General features: G+C 42.1%; 1 protein-coding gene across 1 annotated transcript in view; it reads right to left on the reverse strand.

Moving 5' to 3' along the window:
• FIGN (fidgetin, microtubule severing factor) overlaps window positions 1-17,649 on the reverse strand; it is a 44,922-nt gene extending 27,273 nt beyond the window's left edge. Inside the window, exon 1 of the mRNA XM_024204502.2 lies at window positions 17,622-17,649. The gene's annotated coding sequence lies outside the window, so the exon portion shown is untranslated. The remainder of the gene's footprint in view (window positions 1-17,621) is intronic.
• Between the last annotated feature and the right edge of the window lie 6,946 nt (window positions 17,650-24,595).

The raw sequence follows: 24,595 nt of genomic DNA on the forward strand, positions 1-24,595 counted from the left end.
AAGCAAGCATTAATGTTTAAATACTAGCATATCATCAGAGGGCTAAATTATGGCTTGTGCCTGTAGGAATCAGCATAATTCTTCAGAGGCGCTGGTGTAGTGTGTTTGAGAGCAGCAGGTTCTACATTTGTAGCACTCCCCTTAGCATTACTCTACAACAGTGGTGGGCAACCTGCGGCCCGTGTGACAGTTTGGTTACATTGACCGTCTTCAGGTATGGCTGCCCGCAGCTCCCAGTGGTCAGGAATGGCAAACCAGGGCCACTGGGAGCTGCGGGCGGCTGTGCCTGCGGCCAGTCAATGTAAATAAACTGTCTTGCAGCCCGCCAGCGGATTACGCAGACAGGGTGCAGGTTGCCCACCACTGCTCTACAGCCACTAGAAGGTGTGCAGGCATGGGAAGGGACATAATTACATATCTAATCCAACCTGGCACGCTTCTTCCAAGACCTGAAATGCTTTGACCAGTCTCTCTTATGGGGCTTAGGCAGTGCTAGCAATGCACCCATGGATGCCACCTCTGCGGTTTGGCTACGAGAGAGGGGAAGAGACTCTCCCTACCTGTCTAGTGCACCCCATGGACAGAGCCCAAACAAGATTCACAATACAAACCATTAATACAGCATGAAACGGAGTTGTTTGTAGTTTGTAAGCTGGCATTATACAGCACTTCTTATAACTCAGATATATATGTTACATTTTATTTATTTTTTAAATGCATGTTACTCTTCTAGATACTTAATGGATATACTTATATCGCTAGAGGTTACCATCTTAATTTTTTAAAATAAAAGATTTCCTCATGCATTTAATCCAGATACGGCACAAACCAGTGTTTGAATTGAGTCAATAAGCCTGCAAAAATGAACAAGTGCAGCTTCTTTTAATTGCATATTGCGTGTTGCTATGTATGTCAGATACCATCTCTGCTGAAATTATACCTGCTTGACAATAAATCTGGAAGTTACTCAAGTGTATTGTAGCCAACTGTTAGATTTAAAAACAGTCACAACATACTATTAGTGGCATTCAGCCAATCTCTCAAGGAACACAATGACCCCAACTTTATTCTGAAAACTCAGTTTGAAAGCCAATCTATTCCCTAAAGTAATTTTCAGCACTGCTTAAAAAGCTTGGAAAAATCAGATTAGAGTAAATCAGGTTATGCAGATGTTACCAGAATGTAACTTCTAAAAATAACGTTATAGATCAATTCAAGTAAGCTTCAAATACAGTGATCTCACCTTTTGCACAGCACTGCACTTGTACCTTATATAGTTCTGCTCTCAAATTATCAGAATGATGTAAGAAGTCTGTAGAAAGTCTGATACAAAAACATTCTAGTGCATTGAATGGATTTATGTCTTGAAAGTTTTATGTGAACACATTACATACAGTATCTGATGGACCTATTGCACTATATGGTGTATTTTTGATATCTGTAGGTACAGAATAAGTAGATACACCTCTACCCCGATATAATGCGACCTGATATAACACGAATTCTGATATAACGCGGTAAAAGCAGTGCTCCGGGGGGGCGGGGCTGCGCACTCCGGTGGATCAAAGCAAGTTCGATATAACGCGGTTTTACCTATAACGCGGTAACATTTTTTGGCTCCCGAGGACAGTGTTATATCAAGGTAGAGGTGTACTTTAACAAACAAACAAGCTCTTACAATGTATTACCATGATATATAATATGAACCAATTTTACTCCAATTTTTGCTTAATATTGCCATTGTCATTGTAAACTTCCACAAGAAATAACAAATAATCTATTTACATTTATCTAATGAAATAAATAAATTTAAAAAAAAAAGAAAAGCAGCACATGCCTAATACATGTCATTGCATGACACACACCTTTTGAAAGCCTGCCATAATCACAGAAAACCCCCACTCAAGCCAGGTCTACACTACAGATCTATATCAGTATAACTACGCTGCTGAGGGACGTCAAAATCCACACCCTTGAGTGACATATCCCAATATAACGCACCGTATAGACAGCGCTATATCAACAGTAGAGCTTCTCCTGTTAGCAAAGCTACCACCTCTCGGGGAGGTGGATTCATGATGTCGACTGGAGAAGTTCTCCCGTCTGTATAATAGTATCTTCACTAAAGCGGTGCAGCCGCCCCGCTGCAGAGCTGTACATGAAGACAAGGTAGGGAATGCCTATCAGACACACCCATGAACTAATGGGGAGACATATAATCACTGGACCACCTATTAAAACATTAGTAAGATGAAAGCGGGTATATTTTAAGTAATATAAAATACACGCACATGATCTCATGCGCTATCCAACCCATCATAAAATGAGCAGACACATTAAAAAACAAAACGTTCTCAAATGTTTCAAAAGAAACTAATATTTCAATTTATTTAGTCTTGACAATAGCTTAATTGCAACATATATTAATCAACCAGCTTACACGTTGAACCTATTGCTTCCGAACAGCATGAAGGCCCAGATTTTTAAAGGTATTTAGGCATTGTTCCACTCAGCATTGCAATGGCTAACTGACTTAGGAGCTCAAGACTCTTATTTTCAAAAGTGACTTGGGCACTTAAACTTGTAGGAGTGCCTAAATCACTTTTGAAAATGAGAGACTTAGGACAAGCCTACACTTAAAACGCTGCATCAGCATTTTACTATGCTGACAGAAGAACGCTCTCCCATTGGCGTAGTTCATCCACCTCCCCGAGAGGTGGAAACTATGGCCTTGGCTACACTCGGGACTTCACAGCACTGCCGCAGCGTGTATGTACTCCACCTCTTCGAGGGGAATAGCTTGCAGCGCTGTAGGCTCTGATTACACGGGCGCTTTACAGCGCTGTACTCGCTGCGCTCAGGGGGGTGTTTTTTCACACCCCTGAGCGCAGCAAGTTGCAGCGCTGTACACCGCCAGTGTAGCCAAGGCCTAAGTCAATGGGAGCAGCCCTCCCGCCAACATAGCACCATCTACATAGGGGGAGCAGGAGTCTGATCGGTATAACGTTCAGGGGTGTGGATACTTCACACCCCGAGTGACAGTTATACTGACGCAGGTCTGTAGTGTAGACCAGACTTTAGTCTCCTAAGTCAGTTAGGTATTGCAACACTGAGTGGAGCAATGCCTAAATATCTTTAAAAATCTGGGCCTAAATGTCTCCATAGAATTGGTTCCACAGAGTAGCAATTTATTGCTTTGTATATTCAAGTGGAACATAAATTAGTGCTTAACTGAAACATCACTCGCAGTAAGAAATGAAGGTCGTCTGAACATGTGGCTAGATAATCTGTTTTCTTGCTACAGTAACTCTGTTAAAATGCTATCTTGGCTTATAAAACATATTTCTCTTTTGACTACCAAATTAGGACATCTAGGCCACGTCTACACTAGAGGTGCTTTGCTGGTATACATCAGAGCACTTCTAGCATGGATGCAGCTTATATGGCAAAGCTGCACTTTACCAGTATAGCTTATTCCAGCCCCACCTCCCTCCTTCAAGAGCCAAACAAGCTTTACCAGTAAAAGCACAGTTTTGGCAGCGTAACTGTATCTACACTAGGGACTTCTGCTGGCACAGTTATTAAGTCAGGGATCATGCCCCTGACCAAAATAGTTATGCCAGCAGAAGTATGTAGTGTAGACATGGCCCTAGTTATAGAAGAGTAACAATTTTCAATAAATAATATTTATTTAAGAAAATTCAGCATCTGTGTTTGTGCGCTATCTATTTAATTAAAATTAGACACAGTGCCATCACTTGAATCTGACCATTCAAATCCTTGATTTAAAGTACCTTCCTAGTGCAGGTGCAAATCTAGAGATCTGCTTAGCACCCACAATTCCCACTGTCATCAACAGGAGTTGCAAGTGCTCAGCATCCCTCAAGATTTGGACCCAAGATCCCACTAAGAACACTGAAAGCCTGTCTCCCATTGAAGCCAATGGGAGTTTTATCAATGAGTCCAACTTAAGCAGGATCAGTCCCATTGTTAACAGAATGCAACAATGGAAACCGACTGGTGGTGTCACAACAATATGTAATTCACTGAAGAATGGTGCAGTGATCGTAATTACAGACAAAGAGAGTAGATAAATAGAAGTAAACACACCTACAATAACTAGGGTAAAGAACTCTATTTGGAATGATAACCGTTATATCAGGAATCAAGAAGTAGCAAATAGTATAGCAGAAAGTTTGCCAGTGAAATGGCATAAAAACATCCAAATCCAGAAGCTTTAAAAAACAAACTGAAGTAACACCATGTAGAGTGTTATTTAAAACTTTGCTGCAGGTCATATCTCTGAAATTTGGACCATTGCCCTCAAAAGCCTGGCTCACTAGAAAACCCCAAGAGTTCCATAGTGGAGTAAAGATCACATGTTGTACGCAGTGTTGTTGTAACCATGTTAGTCTGAGACCTAGTCTGAGGCCCGGGGAGGAGGATCGATCTAAGTTACGCAACTTCAGCTACGTGAATAACGTAGCTGAAGTCGACGTACTTAGAACGACTTACTGTGGTGTCTTCACTGCAGTGTGTCGAATGCTGCCGTTCCCCCATCAACTCTGCCTGAGCCTCTCGTGGCAGTGGATTACAGGAGTCAACAGGAGAGCGCTCGGTAGTCAATTTATTGCATCTAGACTAGACGCAATAAATCGACTCCCGCTGGATCGATCACTGCCTGCCAATCCAGCGGGTAGTATAGACATACCCTCAGTATATTAGAGACACAAGGTGTGGGAGGTAATATCTTTTACTGGACCAGCTTCTGTTGGTGAGAGAGACAAGCTTTTGAGCTACACCAAGCTCTTCTTTCAGAGCTGTGTAGCTTGAAAGCTTGTCTCTCTCACCAACAGAAATTGGTCCAATAAAGGATATTACCTCACCCACCATGTCTCTCAAAAGATCAGATGGTAATTACTGGAATTATTTGGAGATTGAACATGACTGCTTTCTACAATGCAGTAAAATTCTTGTTAAAATACCTAATATTTCCATTCTCAGGAGCTGAATTCTCTAGGTCAATTAGTTACATTTAATACAAAAAATATATATGGTGTCTACTGAAAAAATATGCTATGTAGCTTTTAAGACTTCCCTGTAGTTTGAGATAACACAGAACTGTGGCCTAGAAAAATGAATAAACCCTATTTTAACAGCTCCCAGACTACCAATGTCCATATGTTATTCTTCTATTTGTATTCTCTTTGCTTTTTCAACCTAAACCACAAAATGTTTTGACTTATACTTGCATTTTCATTTTGACATGTTTATTTTATGGTATTTGTTTCTTAAATCTCTTCTGGAACTCTACAGAGCTGATGTGAACATCAAAGTCTGCTCAAAGTGCAGTCCAGTGGAATTAAATGCAGTTGTGTTTTGATGCTAAAATAATCTTATAAATGCACAGTTTCACTGAATAACAGTGGTGGGAAAATCTCAGAAGGATCAGACAAAAAATTGTTTGGCTCAAAGAAGCACCACAAATGTGGATGCTTTTCTGAACACAGCGACAACACTAAAAAGACATGACATTTTGCTCTGGACCTGTCATTAAGAACAGGCTCTCTCAACAGCTTTCCAGTGCTCCCAGCAGAACTAAAAAGTACAGAGGAGTCAGCTGACAGATGGGTTGGACAGTAGTGCATTTTCTTGGGGGTAAATATTGTAAAGGGAGGGAGGAAGGGAAGGGGTTGCACTAATTTTCAGCCACTGGGAACTTATTGGCCAAAGTACTTGGAGGCAAAATGAAGGGAATGGAAATTGAGGTATTTTAAACAATGGTGTCTGTAAACTGTACTGATGCTGCCAGTCTCACCGGGTACCTGCAGCACTGCCCCACTTTGAAAAAGAAGATGAAAGTAAAATAATGGAACCTTCATCCCCATCCCATGCACCATTCCTAGGGGTTAATTCAAGAGCACAGTGCAATCAAGAAAAGTTACCAGCCCAGGCACAAAATCTGCTCACACATCTATGATGATGATGAATGATTGATTGATTGATGATAATGAAAAAAACATAAATTATACTTTAATTGCCCATGAAAAAAATATTTTTTGTGGATCAAGTAAAATGTAGCAGGGCTAGCATAATGCTTTTATCTTCCAGACGATGGAGCCTTGCAGGACAGCTGCTACTATGCCCCAGAGAGTGCCTGTAAGGGACTCCAGAGCAGCACTGGGACTTCAGGGAAAGGTCATTGTCTTCATCAAACATCATGGCAACCACGGTGAAAGACTAAAGGGTATTTCAGAAATGCTCCTATTTATTTAGCTATTTACTGATCATGTACACAAGATATGATACACCAGTCCAAAATACAAGTAAAGCATATTCATATTGGATAATAATTAAAAAAAAACTCCTACAAAAATCAAAAAACTTTCCAAACTCCATACAGAGACTTTCCCCCTCACAGCTGATGAATGCATGTGAATCAGAGGAAGATTACAGAGTGCCATCCAAGCACTGGGAAGTTAGGGGAGAATGAGGTAACTGAGGCAATGTCTACACTTTTGGCAGCATGTAAAAGTACAGACACTGCATATCCAGCTAGCGTGGGTATAAACAGCAATGTAGACAGTGAGACATGGCTTAGGCAAGTAGAGTAGTGTGCCTTACACACATGAACTCTATGGCATATACCCTACACAACTCTACGCCTCTTACGTCTACACTGCTATCTTTTGCAGTATAATGTCCTGCCTCCCCCGCCAGAGCCTTTCCTCACCTCAGTCAAAGGCTCCACAGGAAGCTGCTGTAGCCTTTCACCCCTCCTGGATTCCAGCCTTTTACTGCACCGAGTAGCTACACATATACAGTGCCTGTATTCTACATGTTGCAGTAAGTCAGCATAGACATAGCTTGGAGTATCAGGCATTGGGGTGCTTTGGCTGGGGGGAGATGGAGTCCCCAATCATTAAGAGTTAAGTTAAAAGCAGCACTCCAGAGCCTTAACGTGATGACCACCAAACAACAGGAAAGTGACACCATTTATATCATTGGTAAGACATAAACCCTGTATCTACACATGCACTCTAGTTGTTTCCCTTCTACTTTGATACTAATAAGAAAAGCTCTTTTTCTAATGTGAAACATTTATTAATAGTATTACTATAGTGCCTAGGAACCCCAGTCATGGACCAGGACCCTACTCTAGGTGCTGTACAAACACAGAACAAAAAACAAAAACAATAGTTCTTGCCCTAAAGAATTTATAATCCTAAACATAAGATAAGGAGAACAGATAGATACAGACAGAAAGATGGGGGAGAATAAGGAAACATTATGCCCTCTGGCACTGCACACCCCTACCGCTGTGTCATAACATTCTGTTGGAGCTGCCAGCAGAGGGCTCTGAACTACCCATTTTATATATTTATTTCTAAATGGCACTTCATATGCTGTTTATACATAACCAAAAGAGCTTTTCCTTGCATGAACCTCAGAATGTGGCAGTGATCACAATGGGTACAGCTATCCTTTAAGGACATTGGCAATTATTGTCACCATACTTCCTGTGAGGCAGTTCAAATTGCTTAAAACTTTGATAATGATTACTTGACTGCATTTAAATGAAGGTCGTTTACACCCTCCTATTCTCTGCTTGTATAGCGCCTTTCATGCAATGTGCCTCAAGGCTCTTTTCAAAGAACACTAATCAGTACACAAAATTATATTGAAGGAAATAACCTTGTCACAAATTCCATTACACAGTAAAAGCTAAATAAAAAATAATAGCTTTCCTGACTATATTTGAAAATATATCTCCACTTAGTGTCAAGCTTTTCAAGTTGAAGAGAATGCCACAGGGGAGCACGGGTCCCACTGAACAGCTAGGGAAATAAAAAGCTAAGAGATCGCTAAGATACACTTGCCCAAGACTATGTTATACCTGATGAACAGAAATGGCAGTTGTAAAAATCAACACATATTAAAACTGCCACTTAATACCAAAGCCAAATATTTTCCACAAGGAACCTTGCAGTAACAGCTGGAGTTTATGTCCTATCAGGCATACCTGCCAGCTGGGAATGGCAATAATGTAGTCTTGCAATAGCTGACTATTTTAAGGTTTGACTGAGGCAAGATTGACATCAACCTGACAATGTTACTTAAAGGAAAACTGTAACCATTTTGCTCAGCCTGCCCGTTCAAAAGGGAAGAAGCATTTCTTGCCATAAATAAGAGTAATTTCTTATCTATACACATGTACAATCTCCTAGACCAGCTCAGACAAATGAATGTACTTCCTTTACCAGCAAGTGTAGACAGGAGAAAAGATGTCTGATAATGTCACTCCCATTATACAGGGGGCTTGTTGTTTACTCACTGGCAGCCCTGATGTTGACTACAAACTAAACAAACTTCCCTGCCACCACACTATCAGGTGGGATGTCTGGGCTGCTATAGAAGGTCATGGATGTTAGAAATTACCTTTCTTTAACCAACTGGACTTTCATAGCAGTATCGAATACTAACAAAATGAGTGACTAGGTCTACTTAAATAGCAAACTACAGTCCCACCCCTAAAAAGGGTCACATCAGAAAAGGCTGTTACCTTTAATTAAGGCTGATGAAAATTCATATGCAAAAGAGAATCCCTCTAGCTGGCCTGCACAGGGGACTAAAATCCAGCATATGATCATTGGAATCCCGTTTTTTTTTTTTTTAAATGGTTCATTTACTGATGCTACAATACATTTTTAACATTACCCATATGGGAGAATACCAGAGAATAAACTATCTCTGCGATCATGCCTGCAGACCTGCTCAGCAGCACTTTCTCAGAAGCAACATGAAACCAACAATCCTTCCAGGCAGAGGGAGGGTGAAGCAAACAGAAGGGATAGCAGTCACCCAATACCCTGAATGGAGGAAGGGAACCGCACTCTCCTTTTTTTTTACTGCAAGGAAAACAAGAAATGGAGAGAAGGGAGAGGCTCAAATAAAACCAGGTAACAAGGGAATGGTGGCAAAGAGAAAAATGCACAAACATGTGAGATGGTCTCTGCTCCTGTTCCCTTGTTTCTGCATTTCTTCCCCCCTTTATTTTAGCCTAAGAAGGTGGGGAAAGGGAGTGTGGGGAGTGGAGTGGGGAGACAAATGAAAGAACAGAAACAGAAACGTTACTGCTAATTTTACTTGCCACTGAATAAGCAAGGACATAAAACCACACCTTAGGATTTGGGACTCTCCCATTTTATAGTTAGGGAGGAGAGGAACAGGGGGAACAGAGGTTCTCCTTACGACTAAAAAATAAAACTCAGACTGCATGGTACCACAGGCCCTACCTCTGCCCAAGGTGATGAAATAGACATTGTTCATAGAGCCCTCCTTAGCTGCCAGCATTTACACAGTTTACCTCCCTATAACGTGATCTTTCAGTAAAAAACAAACACACAAAAACTTTCATTTTGGAGGACAAACAAACCCTTCTTGGGACCCCAACAGAAATGATCTAATGGCTGATTGCCACTTCTTGAATTAATTCTTTTTCAAGTATAGCCTATGAAATCCTATTTCCTAACCATTTATGGGCAAATTTTGAAGCCTTCACTCAGGCAAAACTTTGGATAGGTTTCTCCTCTCTTAATTTCAATGATTTTAAAGCCATCCCATCAATTCTAGTTATATCCTGACGTATCACCCACAATAATTCACTTTCTTTCTTGAGATGCAGACCCTTCAAATACATGTTGTTCTCCTTTGGTTGTTTCTTAGCCAGGCCATGTTCATTTAGTTACTTTAATTTTTCCTCAGTAAAGTCAATGCCTCTAGCCCATGATCATTTTATGCACCATTTTCTGAACCTGTGTCAGTTTGACAATATCTTTCCTTCAATGTCATTTCCAAAACTGAATAGAGTAGTTCAGCTAATCACACCAAGTCATAGAGAGGGGAATTTTTTACTTCCCTGCTGTGTGACATCACTGGTCTACATATGTAGTCCAAAAATGACATTGAACTTTTGTGATAACACAGCACATTGCAAATTTACACCTACATTGTTGTCCACTAATACCGTATGTAGGGTGACACTAAGACTAAAAATTACTTCCAGAATATAGCGCAAGCACCATTACCACCTTGGCAGAAGGTGCTGGGGATTGCAGTAGCCATACTGAAGAGAAGGGCCTGCTAAAGATAGTGCCCCCCAGCTTGGGGAGCATTTAGGCTCCTGGGCATTATGGCAATACAAATAAAAAATAAAATAAAATTAGTAACTTGTGTACAACCAGTCCCAAAGTATAACAGAGGGAAGCTAACATCACTTCAAATCACTTGTGTGCAGAATTCCCCTGGAGTCACAGCCCACATGTTGGATCTTAGGGAAGAAGAATATTCTCAGTACTCAGCAACCTGTTCAGCCGTCAGGGTGTAGCACCACTCTGTATTTTTAGTGCTTGGTTTCAGAATAAATGCCAGACTTCCTTCCCTTTAGCAGAACTGGCAGTACTGCCAAGAGATTTAGAGGATTATTCAGCTTCACTTGGACATTAACCTTCTTACAGTCTATAAGCAGGTGGTGACAAGATGAATGAATCCCACTGGAACGGCAAGACTAACTCAAAGAAAAATACAATAGGACCATAATCAGTACATTGGGCACATAGTCTAAAAATGGTATAGTGAATAAAGCACAGGACTCGGTTCTATTCCTGGATCTACTACAGAAGGCTCACTTAAGCTGTCTGTGGCTGAGATTTCCCCAGCTGTAAAATGGTGATGATATCTACCTAACAGGGCTGTTTTGAGACTTCTCTAATTACTGTTTATGAAACAGTTTGAGAGCCTCAGATGGAAACCTCTACAGACATACAAAATATCAAGAGGAAAAAACTGTGGGTCATTCATATCTAGACAGATCTATATGTGTGCAACCAGGGAGTCTAAGTGAGAAAACTGAAACCTCTAAAGGAAGTGGACAGCCTGCAACCATGTCTGTACTTTTCCATCAGCCTCTGTAATTAGCCATGCCACAAGCCCCTAAAGGCTGGACCATCATACGGCCCTAAACTAAGGAAAGGAAACAGATGGAAGGTCCCTGATGGAAGTTGACACTTTTACCAAAGAGATATTACTTCCCAAAGGGGCCAACAGTTATAGATGCTTTGTATGTGGGAGTAGGTGAATACATTCTGTATTCCAAATGTCTGTGGTCCACAATGGAATTCCACTCCAGGCCAACATTACACCATAGATGGCATCACATGAAAACTCTGCCACCAGCCAAGAAGGTCTAATTTCTTATTCATTCCACTCAATTCTCCCAAGCTCTGCAGCCTCAGCTGAAAATTCACATACTTTCAAACATCTTCTCTAAGACCTCCCTGTTCATTATGGGCATGAGTCTGTGCAAATCAGCATAGCTTCACTATAGTAGTATGCCAATTTACACCAGGTAAGAAACTAGCCCTATATGTCTGTGGGTACTGTCCCTGCTCCCAGCAATATGGAGATGGTCTTAGAAACAACTGGAGATGGCAGAGTCCCTTTGGGGATGGCACATGTTAACTTAGTAGCTAATGCTGAGAATAAATACACTAAGAGCTCAGAGTCAAGGTGTATAGCATGCCATACTAAAGAGGAACAGAATGAGAAGTAAAATTATTAATGGCAATACAATAAAAATCACTGGGAAAAATAAGCAGTAAATCAGTTCAGTACAAAACCTTAGAGAACAAAGAGATGCTCAAGGCTATCAAGTACCTGATTCTAGAGAGTTCATTCTGCAGATATCAAGCACCAAAGGGGGCTGGAGGTAAGGGTGGGAGAAGCATAAATCATTACAGACATTTGTGGACTTTCTGTTAGGATATGTCTACCCTAAAGCCAGAATAGAGTTCCTTGAATTGGTGTGCAGTAAAGCGGGAGGACAACTACACCACAATGACCCTTTCAAGAGTCTTTGCTTATAAAAAGAAAGTATAAAATACAGGATGCTCATTGACAAAGTCTTTTACAGTCACATTTCCCACTCCTCCATAATGGGATAATTACAGTTGAATTTCAAACACCAAAAAGGCATATATACTTTTTGTAACCTTGGAACCGGTAGTCCTAGAACAATGCAAAAGGAAGTAAGTTGAACATAAAAATGGGATGTTTATAAGGGATCAACAGGCGCCTTCCATCACCTGTTTACAAGTGTTTCAACGAGTGCATATGGGGGTGTCACAAGGTGGCTGACTCCATAACCAAAAAGTACATCCAGCTCCCCTGTGCTAGAGCAGGTGCTCCCAGTTGGCCCAATAAAGAGGGCAGGGGCTACACTTGGGCTATAGAGGGTCTGAGGGAGCTTAAGTAAGAACAGAGCTGGAAGGGAACAGGACTGGCTGTGGGAAGGAACTAGCTGAGAGTGTATGGCAGGAAGCAGGAGCAGCAGGACTGTCTGAGGCCCCTGGGAGGGGGGGTAGGGAGAGATCTGAAGGGTGAGCTTAAGACCTGGTTTGTTGGTTGGTTTGTTAAGTTGGACAATAAAATAGTCTCTGACTGACTGCAGACATGGCAGTGAGTCATTAGGGCATCTCAATCAACCCCTGGCACAAGTGAGGCAGATCCTTGGTACCAAGGAAAAAGAAAGTTGAAGCCGGGGTTTGACTAATACCCCACCTAGTTTGGGTGTTCAGGAATCGACGAAGCCAAAGTATGAAGAAGCCTGCTTTGAGGAAGGAAGGTTCACCCCAAGTTAGTGCCTTGAGGGATGGTAGCAATCTCAGGAGATTCCATTCCAGTTTCCGCAGGGGGCCAGATGACAGAAGCACCATGAGGTGCAACTGGAGCTAACCATTCAATCATAGAAATGTAGGGCTTACAGGGACCTCAAGAAGTCAAGTCCTGAGATGAGGCAGGACCAAGTAACCTAGACCAGGCCTGACAGGGGTTTGTCCATCCTGTTTTAAAAAAAAAAAAAAAAAAAATCCACAAACTCTTTTGGAAGCCTATTCCAGTTCTTAGCTGCCCTAATAGTTAGAAGTTTATCCTAATATCTAACCTAAATCTCCCTTGCTGCAAATTAAACCCATTATGTCTTTCCTATTGTTCAGTGGACATGAGAACAATCGATCGCTGTCCTCTTTCTAACAGCCCTTAACATATCTGAAGACTTGTCAGGTCCCCCAACTCTTCTTTACTTAAGACTAAACATGCCCAGTTTTTTAAACCTTTCCTCACTGGTCAGATTTTCTATAACTTTTATCATTTTTGTTGGTCTCCTCTGGGCTCTCTCCAATTTGTCCACATCTTTCCTAAAGTGTGGTGCCCAGAAGAGGACACAGTACTCCAGCTGAGGCCTCACCAGTGCTGAGTAGGGTGGAACAATTACCTCCCCATGTCTTACATATAACACTCCTGTTAACGATGATATTAGCCTTTTTTGCAACTGCATCATACTGTTGATTCACATTCAATCTGTGATCCACTCTAACCCCTAAAGCAGTGATTCTCAAACTTTTGTACTGGAGACCCCTTTCACATAGCAAGCCTCTGAGTGCGACCCCCCCTTATAAATTAAAAACCCTTTTTAATATATTTAACACCATTATAAATGCTGGTGGCGAAGCGGGGCTTGGGGTGGAGGCTAACAGCTCATGACCTTCCATGTAATAACCTTGCGACCCCCTGAGGGGTCCCAACCCCCAGTTTGAGAACCCCTGCCCTAGAGCCTTTTCAGCAGTACTACAATCTAGCCAGTTATTCCCCATGTTGTAGTTGTGCCTTTGATTTTCCTTCCTTCCTGGAATATTTTGGACTTTTCTTTATTGAATTTCATCTTGTTGGATTCAGAGCAATTCTCCATTTTATTAAGGTCATTTTGAATTCTAATCCTGTCCTCCAAAGTGCTTGCAGCCCTTCCCAGCTTGGTGTCATCTTCAAATTTTATAAGCACACTCTTCCCTTTATTATCCAACTCATTAATGAAAATATTGAACACACCACTACCTCAATATAACGCGACCCGATATAACACAAATTTGGATATAACGCGGTAAAGCAGTGCTCCGGGAAGTGGGGGGCTGTGCACTCCAGTGGATCAAAGCAAGTTCAATATAACACGGTTTCACCTACAACGCGGTAAGATTTTTTGGCTCCCGAGGACAGCGTTATATCGAGGTAGAGGTGTAGTACCGGACCCAGGACTGACCCCTGCAGGACCACACTAGATACACCCTCACCGTCTGTCAGCGAACCAGAGATAACTACTCTTTGAGTACGGTCTTTCAAGCAGTTGAGCGCTCACTTTATAGTAATTTCATCTAGACCGCATCTAGACTGCTTATGAGAACATCATGTGGGACTGTGTCAAAAGCCTTATTAAAATCAAGCTATATCACTTCTACTGATTCTGCCTTATCCACTAGGCCAGTAACCCTGTCAAAGAAGGAAATTAGTTTGGTTTGGCATGACTTGTTTTTGAAAAATCTGCTTTGGCTATTCCTCATAAACCTTTCATCTCCTAAGTGCTTACAAGCGCATGGTTTAATAATTTGCCCCAGTATCTTTCCAGATAATGAAGTAACTGGTCAACCCGCCGCCCACTTCATCATCTTGCCAACCTGAATATATCTAACTTATCTAAACAATTTTAACCTGTTCTTTCCCTATTGTGGTTTGTGTTCCTTCCCCCTTGTTTTAAATATAAATTATGTTGAGTATCTGGTCACCATTAATGTATATTTTGCTTCAGTCTTCACTAAAAAGGTTAAACACCTCAGCCTTCTTGATGTCATCAGTTATTAGTTCTCCTTTAATGCTAAGTAGAGGACCTACACTTTCCTTCTCTTGCTCCTAGTGTATTTAAAGATCCTCTTCTTATTGCTTTGTATGTCCATTGCTATGTGTAACTCATTTTGTGCTTTACCTTTCTGATTTTGTCCCTACATCCTTCTTTCATACTCCTCTTTAGCATTTTGTCCATGTTTCCAATCTTTTAGGATTCCTTTTTGATTTTCAGGTCATTAAAGAGCTACTGATGGACCCATACTGGCCTCTTGCTTTTCTTCCTATCTTTTCTTCACATCACGATAATTTACAGTTGTGCCTTCAATACTGTTGCCTTGAGAAATTGCCAGCTTTCCTAAACTCCTTTTTCCCTTAGATTTTCTTCCCCGGGGAATAGAACTACCAGTTCTCCGACTTTGCAAAAGTCTGCTTTTTTGAAGTCTATTGTCCTTATTGTGCTGCTCTCATTCCTTCCTTTCCTTAGAATCATGAAATCAGTCATTTCATGATCACTTTTACTCAAATTGCCTTCTGCCTTCAGATTCGCTACCAATTCCTCCCCATTGGTCAGAATCAAGTCTAAAATAGCCATCTCTGGTTACTTCCTCCACTTGCTGAAGTGTAAAGTTGTCCCCAACTTACTTGAAATGTTGTGTTTTGCCACATACTTTCCAACATATATCTGGGTAGTTAAAGTCCTCCATTACTACCAAGTCTTGTGTTCTGGATATTGCTTGTGGAGCAGTAGCAGTAACTCCTGAAGTTTCTGAAGATGAACAGTGTCAGGGGCACAGGTTTAAAGCAGAAAAGAGGGGTTCGAAGCCTGTGAAGTGTGAGGCCCAATGGAGGGAATATTTTGCCTGGTGGTGAGTGGGGTATATAAAAAGTGTTTGCCCCATGTAAATTGTGCTTTTTAGATTGTCTCGGCTCCATGGAGCACAGAAGAAGTAGGGGAGATGCTCAGCAGAACTCCACTTGTTATATGACTCAAGAAGGGACAAGGACGGGGGGGGGCTCTTACGGGTTTCATCCTTTTATTGAAGTGGAGGGGACGAGCCACATTAGAAGGTATTGCCCCAATAAGAACACAGACTCTGGGAAACTTGGATGCTGAAGATCTGAGTGCCTCAGCTATTGGTGTGATCACTGGGAGGTTTGGACCAGAAGGGGTAGATGCCCTGAGTGTTTCACGTGTGGGGAAATGGCATACAACTGATGGGTCTGGACCCTTGAAGAATGAACTTGGGGGAAAATGGTGTCTGTGGAAGGGGGAGAGCCCTGCAGAGTGAGGAAAATACCTCCTTAGGTGGAGGTGCCAAGGCAAAAAGGGCACTGGGGAGCAGAAGCTCATGGCAAAGACAAGATAATATATAGTGGGGACGCAGACAGAGCCTCGGGCTGATCAGTGTGCAGCAGGGACCCACAAAAGGTTTCAAAGGAGCCGTGTTTGTGAGACGGGCACAAGGACGGAGGCTCCTCCCAGGTCACGCCTCACACCCTGTCTGTGACACACTCCTCACCAACTGCCACCAAACCTTCCCTCTGGAGACCTATATCCCTCCTGTGCGAGAGGGAAAGAGCAGCAACAGATTCATCACCACTAGGTCATCACGCTGCCCTTGTGGACTTGTTACTGCTCAGAAGATTCATCACATGGATTAATACCACTGATCTTTGGTGGTTACTGGAGGTGTGATTGACTTACTCTCCTCCTGGCCCTTTTCTCACTGTAACTCCCATGTTAAACTGGAACTAATTAGTTCTAGATCAGCAGTGAATGAAACCTTAAAGGTAAACAGTTGGGATGATTTGCATCTGGATGTTCTAAGTATTACTGAGATGCCCTGAAATGATGCTCCAAGTAGTAGCCTGGGAGGAGTGTGGTGGCTATAGACCCTTGTGCTGAAGCTCCTAGCTTGCCTGAGCCAGGGTGTACGAGGCACTACCAGGAACTGTTTCAACAAAAGTTGGTGCCCACAGCACTGCAGAGATCCCCAGGGCAGTGGTGAGTGATGATTACACCTGTGTCCCCGTGAAAGCTAGTCCTACTATAAGGGCAAAATATAGCCTGGTAATAAGACTGTGGCAAGAGAAGCACTTTGCCAAAGACAAGCCAGAGCTGAGTTCCCTAGTTTTCAAACAGGATAAAACATCACTCTTTTTAACAGTGTCCATTGCTAAAGATGCTAAAGTGTGAGATGCTCATTGCTAAAATAATCTGAGAAGTGGAAAAAAGCAAGATGGCAGTCAGAATGGTGTGATGTAAAGATGTGATACCTGCTAGCACCAGAGATGTTTTGGTGGCACCAGTAGAAACTTCTCCAAGCATGTCCTAGGACCAGTGATCAAAAATGAAAGAAGCTGATCCCCGCCAAGGACAAAAGGCACTAAGGCTCCAAGACATAAAATATGAGACAGGACAAAAGACCAAGAAAGGATAGTAAATCATTACAAAAGTATACTTACAAACTCGATCAGAGAAACGGGAAAATAAATCAAGTTATTTAATAAAAAAATAAAAAGGTCCCAATGACTGAATGACTCCAGAAAAGCCACATGTGCCGAATCACCTAGAAATCCAATTTCATCAGTCCAGATTCATGGCACAGGAAACAGCTGCAGAATTTCTGGCATCTTCTCAGTTGATAGTTTTTCTGCAATCCCTCTGCAAAAGGCTGTTTTCAGAATTGCACTGTCTCCACTGGCCAGCTGTACACAGGCAGAGAATTTCTAAAAAGAAGCAGGCTCAACCTTCACTTTCCCTTTCTTTTCCTCATCTCCCTCCTGTTTGCCCTCAGTTTTATATGTACATTGTTAAAAACAGTTTCACACATCCATCCTTCTGCACATCTTCTTTAGCTACCACTGATCTGGCTCTTTTCCAGTAGACTAACCTGGGATTTCTAAAACCAATTAACTGCTCTGCAGGTTCTGTTTTCAGAAGTGCTGATTCAATGTTGTAGAAGAGGTGAATCAATGATGACCAACAACTAAAACACAAAACAGAGGAATCATTTACAGTTCTTCCTTCCAGCAAGATGACAAAACATCCTCCTTTTTTCCCTCCTCTCTGAAAAACTTCCTATAGACTGTGTTCTGCCAGCAGGTGGAAAAGATCTGACCAGCTGAAGCCAAAATGAGTCTTTTGGAGAGTGATCAGTTCTTATTGTGTGGATGTTTTGGTTTGCTTTCATTCCCTGCCACTATTGCCCTTTGCAAACAGCAGTAGGCATCCTCATAACATCCTTTATTAAACAGTAAAGTTTGTTTCCTTACCTGTAATTTTCAACTGGACAGTGTTCTCAGTCCATTTGTGAGACAAGGCCTACCTTTTGCCTTCATTCCATGCTTTGGAGGTAGACACCAGACCCTCATGAATTCTCCCCCTAGCCCCAAAGCTGATTTCTGGAGTCGCCTGATGACTCTCGACACATTTACAGCTCAGGCATACTGCTATAGCTGAGGACACATAAAAGACTAAGAACAACATTAGAAAAATATTACCAAAAAGCAGGAAAATACAAGTATCTCTATCTCCTTCTCCCCACCCACCACATAGTAAAATAAACAACTAAAATGTTTTGCTAGATCAATGTCTCTTATTCAGCCCCCACATGTTATTCTCTTGCCTTTTCAAGCCAATAAGGCTTAGAGAATTCTTAGATAAGCACAAGTGGATTCTGATGGTGCAGCAGGTACCTGCTGCTGATAAAATTACAGGTAAAGAAACCAATTCTATCTTTCTTCCACATGGGTACTTCCTGCCCTGTCAGCCAGGGATGGGAAATAGCAAAAGCATTAACAAACATCTCCAATAAATGGAAGCGGAAAATTAGACACAACAAGGACAGAACACATAGTCAAGCCCTTTAGTACAAGCATCTGTATTACAGGAAACTAAAGAAAGACTAGAAGATCTTTAATCCAAAAGCCATGTTAGTGAATGCCAAAACTTTTCTTGTAGTACCTGGTACAAGAACGCACTGAAGATCAAGTTGATACATGGCAAATCACATTGCAAGATACCCTAAGCTCATCCGCTCATGAGGAAGGGACACACCTGGTGGAGTAAATCCTAACTATTGTAGAGTGGTCTCTACTGAACAACTTATAGGCCTGAATAATGGCTTACATTATCCATCAAAAAATAGTAGATTTATAAGCTTGGTACCCTTTCTCCAGTCCCCCATGTAAAACAGCATCAAGCTTCTTCTCAGTTGTTATATACAAGATTTTATTCTGCGCTCTGGCCACATTCAGAAGCATGAAGTGGAGTTACCAGGGTGTGGAGGGCTGTGGTTCAAAAAAAATCGGTAAGACATCCTGGAGCTGGCATAAGAACTAAACATCATCAGGAAATAATTTCAAATACTTTGTTTTAATAGACAATAACTGCCAGTGTGCTCACTCTTCCTGCCAGTTATTGCCAAAAGGACAGCCATCTTGGCGGGTGAGAAAATAAAGGGAAGCTTTTCTGCCTAAAAATGAGGGTCTTGCTGAAGACTTACTGCAGTGGTCCCCAAACTTTTCAGGGTCGTGTCCCCCCCCCCAGCCATGCCGGGAGTGGGGCCATGGCTCCAGGGGGTGCAACAGGGGCAAGGGAGCCGCAGCTGGGGGCAGATCTGGGGCAGGGCTGGGAGCAGAGCCCCAGCCAGGGGGCGGGTGCAGAGCCAGGTGACGCTCTTTCCTCACCTCCTGTGGGAGCTGGCCTGGGCCCTACCACACCCTCCAAACGTTCTTCAGCACCCCCTAGGGGGGCTCGCCCTACAGTTTGTGGGCTTCTGACTTACAGAAACATGTGAGGCTCCATTGCTTAACCAGCCTCCTGATTGGAGCTCTTGCAACAAGCTTAAGAAGCATTTTCAATAATTGATGGCCAAACCATGGTTCTCCATGACCTAGATAGTTCTGCTGGATCGAAGAGCAGTTGCTTCATGACTGAGCCTTTAACACAAAAATCTGGGTTCCCTGACTATCAGGATTGCATCCGCTTTGTGAAAACACACAAGACCAAAGGGCATTGCCTGAAATTGTTATTGATCGTGTCTGATTGCAAAGCACTGATAGCTTTGGTGAGCTAAGTGAATCATAATGTGGAGACAGACCTCTTTGAGGCTGGAAGAGCAAAAATAATCCTATAGAGCTATATCCTGAATTGGAAAGGCAAGAGACTCCATGTGGAAATGGGCCTTGTACACTGCTAAATTCATACCAGGCAAAAACCAACTTATGTTGTCCACGAAGAATGTTGAATACAAAGCATAAGAACCTTTCATCCACAGGAACTGCAACCAGTGGCCTCTATCGTGAGAGAACTAGCCCATTGTTTTCATCAAGGAAAATCCCAAAGGGACATAATGCCTCCTTGCACATCATGCACCACCTAGATTGATCCCTAGGCTTTAAGATGGTCTGGCTGGATGTTGGGCCTATGTCCATCATTGGTGATCTGTGCCATGGAAGCTTTTGGTGACAACGTGATTGCTGAACGTGTGGTGAAATTCCTTGGTGAACGTCCTTCAGAACTCATTGGTCTTCCTAATAATATGTCTGTATCGGAATGCTGCTGAAACCGAAACAGGGCTGATGGAGGCAGTTGCTGGGTTTGGCTACTAATATCCTAATTGCAGATTTTGTCCTGCCGCTTAATAGGGAGCTGCTGATGAAGCCAATGAGAATCAAAAACATAAATCAACCACTCTTCACCCTTCCTCAGCACCCACATTTCAATGCCATGCAATAATGTTGGTATAACTGTGGTTCCATAGAGCTGCAGCTTTGTGGCAAGTTTGATGTCACAACATCTCCAGAGAGGCCCATAACATGGTGGCAGCTGCTGCTATAGGAGGATCCGTGTCTTTCAAACATCCTCCAACACTATGACACTTCCCAAGTTATTTGACAGTTGCCATCTGCTCAATATCCAACCTGGACAGGTTAATATTGAGCTAGTTGCCATCTAGCGCTGGAGACTGCTTGATGGTAAACTAGAGTTGTAACTGAAATCTAGAGTTGGAGGCCATCTGTGGCATTGAGCTGGACACCATTTTTCTTTGAGACCTCAAATGTGCCAATGACATTGCCATGTTGGCTCAGTTTAGTGAATTACTGCAGCTAATGACTGATTTGGTCAAGCAAGAAGCAATCTGGCCATTACCATCAAGCAGTCTCCAACTCTAGAGTAGCAACCGAGGAAGAGGAAAAAAAAATCCTGCCTTATTCTAGCTTAGGGAAGACTGGTTTGCCTTTCTTCCTTCATTCCATTTGGAGAGGGTACTGGGCTGGGAGGAAGGTTCTGTTACTTTAAAGGTACAGTGAATAAGACCCACACATCAACTTCATCCAATAGGATAAAGGTGAGATAAGAGAGAGAGTCAGACATCTGAGGCCAGAGAGTTTGTGGGGGATGGTCAGTCCTCACAAGAAGAAGAGGATTTTTAGGACTCTCTTTCTTTGATAGTTATCTTGATGCTGATGAAGAAGGTTTAAAGGGCATTGAGCTTTCAGAAATTAAACAAAGGAACTGTGGCCACTAGTGCCCCTAAAACCTAGTCTTCCTAAAGAGAAAGGGAGTGAGGTTTGGATCTTCTATGAGAATTCAGGACCACAGGTGTTTTGCCTGAGGATTTGGGTGCTGGTGGTTGTGAGAGTCAAAGAGGCTGTTTAAATAACAAATCTGTCCCTAGAACAACAAACCCTAGCTGACCTCTGTGAAGACGGATATGGAGAGGCAGTGGGGGGCCAGGCTCAGAGCAGGAAAGATACTGGACTTTGGTATTTTTGCCCTCCTTAAAACATTTGCAGCAGTCTTGCATCTTGTTCATTTCCTTCCTCTCTAATTGGCCTGTTCCTTGGAGTCTGCTGTCAGGTTTAGCCAAGTCCTGAAGAAGTAGCAGGAGAAAACTGGTTGTGAATTCCCATAAGACAGATTCTGCTTAGGCAAATCAGCACCAGAACTTCTTTGATGGCTGTTCCCAGTGCTGCTGTCAAATGGTGAAGTGGCTGCAGGCACATGGAGCTGAAGCCCCCCTTTGATCTGAGCCATAGGCTCGGCTTCAATAGCTGGTAGTTCTGAGAAAGTACTCAAGATAGGTGAATTACCTGGTACCCCTGAAATACCACCAAATGGCCCTCTTCTTATCAGAACTGCTGCTAGAGTTGAAAGGACAGGGTGAGAAAAAGCCAAACACCTCTAGAAAGCAGGACTAGCTCTGAGGAACCTGCCTTGCATGGAGCCAGAGGACTGGGCTTTAAACATGTCTACTGTAGTTCAAGTCAACCACTAGGTGGAGACACCAATCTTAAGAGGATGGGGGAGGGGCGTTACATAAGAGATTTTGAGTCTACTGTCCTGAGACAAAAGATGGCCTTATGGTGGAAGGTCAGGACTGGGATGCAGGTGTTCAATTCACAGTATTGCTGCAGACTTCCTGTGTAAATTTGAGCAACTCAATCTCTTTTGTGCCTCAGTTCCCCATCTGTAGCGTGGGGATAATATTACTTTCTTTTTCCCACCCTTTTTAGTCTGTTGAGATTGTAAACTCTTTTGAGCAGGGACAATCTCTTACAAAGTGTCTATACAGTGCCTCACTGAATGGGACCTCGATCTCAGACGGTACCTGTATGTGCTACTGCAATAAAAATAAATAACAACAATAGCAACAAGTACACATGAGGAAGAAAAGAATATTAATAATTTACCTCTGAGATGTACAAAGGCACCAATTAAAAACCAAAGCCCAGCTCAAAATATATAATAATCCTAGACAATAAATTGGAAATCAACATACAAAGTCAATGGCTGCCATGTTATTTAAAAGACAGACACTCTATTCCTATTTAATATCCATAGTATGCTAAAGTGCCTTCGTACACCATGTGAACACTATAAGTCCTGCATCAGCTTGTGCCTCATAGCATACTGCAACTCATATTGTAAGGGTTTCCCCAAAGGTCCCAGAAATATGAACTTTAGCTTTTGTATGACAATCAGAAAATAATTGATCATTTGCCAGTGCCCTGCTGGTGAGTTGCCACTCCCACTCCAGGGACACATTTCAATTCCATATTCTTTTGCACTTTCTGGACAGTGTTGGTTAAATTTTTAGGACAGGAGATCATATTTTACCTGCACTATAGTTACAAAAATAGCTATTGTAACTACATACACACACTGGGTGTGTAGCAGTTCTACGTGCAATATCAAAGTATAGACAGAAAAATACAAGAAACGCTGTACAAGAAACACAAAGTCATAATAGAAAGATAGTCTCTTGTATTTTTCTGTCCCCTTTTTCTCCCCTACCTACCCCCCCCCCGCCCCCACTCAGAGTAAGACAAAAGCACTGGAAGACACCTGTTCCTGACACTACTGGATTTTATAACTCAGGCATAACTAATAGCTGTAGCAGAGAAAATTATATAACTGTTTTATGGATTACTTTTCTTTAGTTTGCTATTAAAATAACTACAGAATAATAGAAATGGAGGGCTGGAAGGGACCTCGAGAAGTCATCAAGTCCAGCCCCCTCCTCTGTGGCAGGACAAAGTAAACCTAGATCATCCCTGTCAGGTTTGTGTCCAACCTGTTTTTAAAAACTTCCAGGGATGGGGATTCCACAACTTCCCTTGGAAGCCTATTCCAGAGCTTAACGACCCTTATAGTTAGAAAGTTTTTCCTAATATCTAACCTAAACCTCCCTTGCTGCACATTAAGTCCATTACTTCTTGTCCTACCTTCATTGGACATAGAGAACAACTGATCAAAGTCCTCTTTATAGCATCTCTTAATATATTTGAAGTCTGTTAGCAGGGCCCCCCAGCCCTCTTTTCTCAAGACTAAACATGACCAGTTTTTTTAACCTTTCCTCATAGGTCAGATTTTCTAAAGCTTTTATCATTTTTGTTGTTCTTCTCTGCACCCTCCCTACAATTTGTCCACCTTTCCTGAAGTGTGGCACCCCGAACTGTACACAGTGCTCCAGCTGAGGCCTCACCGGTGCCAAGAAGAGTGGGACAATTCCCTCTTGTGTCTTAAATATGACACTCCTGTTAATACACTTCAGAATATTAGCCTTTCTTGCTGATTTTCTTTCTTGCATAACATTGTTGACTCGTATTCCATTTGTGATTCACTATAAACCCCAGACCCTTTTCAGATCCTTTTACTATCACCTACCCACTTATTCCTCATTTTGTAGTTGTACATTTGATTTTTCCTTCCTAAGTGAAGTACTTTACACTTGTCTTTATTGAATTGCATCTTGTTGAATTCAGAGAAATTCTCCAATTTGTCAAGGTCGTTTTGAATTCTAATTCTGTCCTCCAAAGTGTTTTTAACCCCTCCCAGCTAGGTGTGATCTGCAGTTTTTATAAACATAACTCTCTACTCTATTATCCAAGTCATGAATGAAAATATTGAATAGTATCAGACCCAGAACTGACCCCTGCGGGACCCTATTAGATATGCCCTCCCAGTTTGACAGAGAACCATTGATTTAAAAATTTTATTAAGATGATGTTAAAAAAAAATAGTGAACAGAGTTTGAGCATAGAAGTTTCTGGTTATCAGGGAATAACATACAGATTATCGAGGGTGCAAAGTTTGGTTTAAGATAAGGTGGCATACTCTTTGAGTACACTTCAAAAAGTTGTGTGCCCATTTTATAGTAATTTCATCTAGATCACATTTACCTAGTTTGCTTATGAGAATGTCATGTGGGACTGTGTCAAAACCTTACTAAAAATCAAGATATAACGCATCTACTGCTTCCCTGCTATCTACTAGACCAATAATGCTGACAAAGAAGGAAATTAGGTTGGTTTGGGATTATTTGTTCTGTACAAATCCATGCTGGCTATTCCTTAT

Source organism: Terrapene carolina, unplaced genomic scaffold (genome assembly GCF_002925995.2).
Source record: "Terrapene carolina triunguis isolate 2854851 unplaced genomic scaffold, T_m_triunguis-2.0 Scaffold62, whole genome shotgun sequence".
NCBI classification, from domain to species: Eukaryota; Metazoa; Chordata; order Testudines; family Emydidae; genus Terrapene; species Terrapene triunguis.